Source organism: Poromitra crassiceps (genome assembly GCF_964638095.1).
Source record: "Poromitra crassiceps genome assembly, chromosome: 5".
NCBI classification, from domain to species: Eukaryota; Metazoa; Chordata; class Actinopteri; order Beryciformes; family Melamphaidae; genus Poromitra; species Poromitra crassiceps.
The window spans coordinates 15,850,088-15,853,832 of record NC_139642.1 but is presented as its reverse complement, the minus strand read 5'-3'; positions in this window follow the sequence as shown (position 1 = coordinate 15,853,832).

The window sequence follows — 3,745 nt, the reverse complement described above, 5'->3', positions numbered from 1 at the left end:
GGACGCAGCATGCCTAAACAAAATGACACAAAAAGCAGCCTAATTTACAGCAGATGTCCATCATTAACTTGCGGTAGGCTAAAGGTAGCCTAGGCCATGTGCTCGTGTGAGTTTCCCATTATCATCAGTCAATTAGCATCGTTTGGGGAATGCAGATCAGTTGCCCTGTGCACACTTGGCTGTCCCGGAGTCGTTCATTGGAGAGACTACATTTCCAACACAATAATCGTTTCTCAAAGGTGGGCGTGGGGCGGGGGGGGACTACCTCCGCAGTAGTAAAGCAGCCTGAAACAAGACAGACTTAAAGTCGAGCTGAACCCAAAAATGACTTTTCTTTTCTTTTAGTTCAAATACCTGGGTATGCAGTGCACCTATTTAATAATGTATGCAAAAAAAAATCACAACAATCTAATTTCTTTAGTTTTTCACACTTTTTCATATAAAAAGTTCATTTTTCAAGATTTCATTGATAACAGTAATGTAGGCTACAGTTTGCTGACGTCACCTAGTACTATCAAATTTCTACCCCATTTCCACCAATCATATCACGACATGCAGCTGTCAATCAAATCTTCATTTCAGGATCATTTTCTTTTCCAAATGAAGTAGAAAATGGCGCCTAATGCCTGTCATCTGGCAGAATTCCTATCCCATAAACTAACTACTAACTTGGCAAATTGTTAGAAACATGAACAAAAAACAAAAACTGTAATCTCTAAGAATGCAAAGAAATGTAAGTGGCTCGTTAAAACGCACATTCCAGGGATATCGTATTTACAGCAGCGATAATGGAGCGCGCATCCGAGAGCTTGGTTGTCAGGGGTCGCACTTCGGAGATTCCAGGCCGACGTGCTGCACTCTCCACTCTGCAACACGAAGGCAGCTGGCTGCCTGCGGCTCGCTGAGCTCCACTCCTCCCGTCAAAAGGCTCTTCCCGAGGGGAGCGCCACAACACACTGGATCCCACTCAATTTAGAGGCGGAACACGCCAGGATTGGCCAAAGCCCAATCCAGTCCGCAGAATTGTCAATTAAAATCATCGACATGATACTATGCCTCTCAACCTGTCATCTTAGACAAACTATGTTTTCAGTCTGAAACGGACTCATTATGCACATGACCAACAGGTTCAGTTAGACTTTAATGGACTGGCAACGATCTCCACAGCAAATGAACTGGCACAGAGAGTGGTAATAGAGGATGATTGGATTTATTAAGAGCTTTGCTGCAACACCGTGTCTGAAAGGTAAACTAAGCTGTATTTTCTCTCTATTCATTTTGTGAATCTGCTGATGGTATTATATATATACTATATATATATATATATATATATATATATATATATATATATATATATATATATATATATATATACTACTTACCATGTGCACATTTCATGTGTGTTTTATGCACATGAGAAAGTGCTTTGTATAGTTTCAGGAGCTGAAATTGGATTATTTGGAAAATAGCTGATTTTGGAGCCAGGTTTTTTTTTATTCTGCAGACCTGTGTGCTGTGTTATTTTTGCTATGTGCAAAATGCCTGCATATTTCATCGTCATGCATACTTTGATGCTGATGGTAGGTGACAAATAGAGGGTGAGATAATTATTTTTTGCTTGGAGCGGCAGAAGTGCACACGCCCGCCCTGATTACATTACAGCACCTCATTTAGCAGATGCTTTTATCCAAAGCCACTTGCAATAGCACATTTAGTCCACAGGCATCAACTATGTATCATAGCCTTCATCAGCCAATACCTTTCAAAAGGAACAAGTGGCATTTGATAATAGTGGAAGGTATCGTTTTTTAAGATTCCGCCGCCGATACCCGTGGCCGGAGGCATTATGTTTTCAGGTTGTCCGTCCGTCCGTACGTCCGTCCGTCCGTCCGATGCTCATTAACGTGATATCTCAGGAACACCTTGAGGGAATTCTTCAAATTTTGCTCAAACGTCCACTTGGACTCAAGGATGAAGTGATTCGATCTTGATGGTCAAAGGTCAAAGTTCAAGGTCACTGTGACCTCACGACCGCCCGTTCCATGCTGGTTAACGCAATATCTCAGGAACGCCTTGAGGGAATTTCTTCAAATTTGGCTGAGACATCCAGTTGGACTCAAGGATGAAGTTATTAGATTTTGGCGGTCAAAGTTCAAGGTCACTGTGACCTCACGTCCATCCGTTCCATCAAGGAAGGGGGCAGGGGGTAGGTAAAAGGGGCCATAGCTATGGATAGGATGTTCATAGAGAGTCTGGATTCAAGGGGTGGGTAAAGGGAGTGGCTAGGGGGTGTGGGTGGTGGGAGGGGGGCGTGATAAGTAAGGGGCGGGGCTAGGCAAAATGGGCTGTAGCTGTGGCATGTGGGGTTAGGGGTCAGCGCCATTTTCCATGTTGAAAACAATTAGCCATGTTGTTGAGGTACCCCTAAACATCGTCTAAGGTGCCATAAGGCTGAATGGTAGGGGTGGGGGGGGGGATCGATACAGCATAGTATCGTGATATTTTGTGGGCAATATATCGTATCGTAGCGAATGCCAAGTATCGTGATATTTTATTATACAAAATGTCAAGTGCATCATGCAACATTTAGGACAGGTTTTTATCACAGTGTTGGTCAGTCTGTCTGCTTGACAATCCCATTTTACTGCAATAAAAGTGATTGAAGTGAGATGAACAGACTGGAAACTTGATCTGATCCGATAAAACAGATGTTGACACAGTTTTTACCTTGGGGACAGAATTGAGGGGTGATTCCCACCCCTACTGAATGGCCACATCACTGCTAAGCTAGACTCAGTTCTCAGTCTCTGTCTGCTTCGCTCACTAGATAGTTTGGTGCACGTGCATGCATTTGCTCTGAGCTTTGTCCTTGTGCACCAGACATTAAAGGAACACTCCACCCATTTTCAACCAGCTTTGTATCATTAGGACATCAGTAGTATATCAGAAAACTGTAAACGGTTTTGAAGTCTGTCATTTAATTTGACAGTTATTGAGTGTTAAAGTGTGGACCAGTGACATCACTGATCTACACTAACTCAAATTAATAACTCATTAACTCAAATCAACTCTCAATAACTGTCAAACTATTCATCGTTCATCTAGTTTGACAGTTATTGAGAGTTGATTTGAGTTAATGAGTTATTAATTTGAGTTAGTGTGGACCAGTGATGTCACTGGTCCACACTTTAACACTCAATAACTGTCAAATTAAATGACAGACTTCAAAACCGTTTACAGTTTTCTGATATACTACTGATGTTCTAATGATACAAAGCTGGTTGAAAATGGGCGGAGTGTTCCTTTAAGAGGCACAGTCATGTTGTTTCTCTGACTGGATGGAGATCAAATACTTTTGGCAGCAAAATGATCATGATCAATTTCACGCTTATCAACTTTACAACAAACCACCTTCAGGCAGCAGCACCCTGCTACCAGCTTAACTTTACAACAAACCACCTTCAGGCAGCAGCACCCTGCTACCAGCTTAACTTTACAACAAACCACCTTCAGGCAGCAGCACCCTGCTACCAGCTTGTTGCTCTGTGTTCACTGACAATCCAACCTGCTGAGACACACACACACACACACACAGGCACACACACACACACCTGCACGCAAGCACATGCACGCACACACACACACACACACACACACACACCTGCACGCACGCACACGCACGCACACACACACACACACACACCTACACACAAACACACACACACACAATGTATTTCTAAAGCAT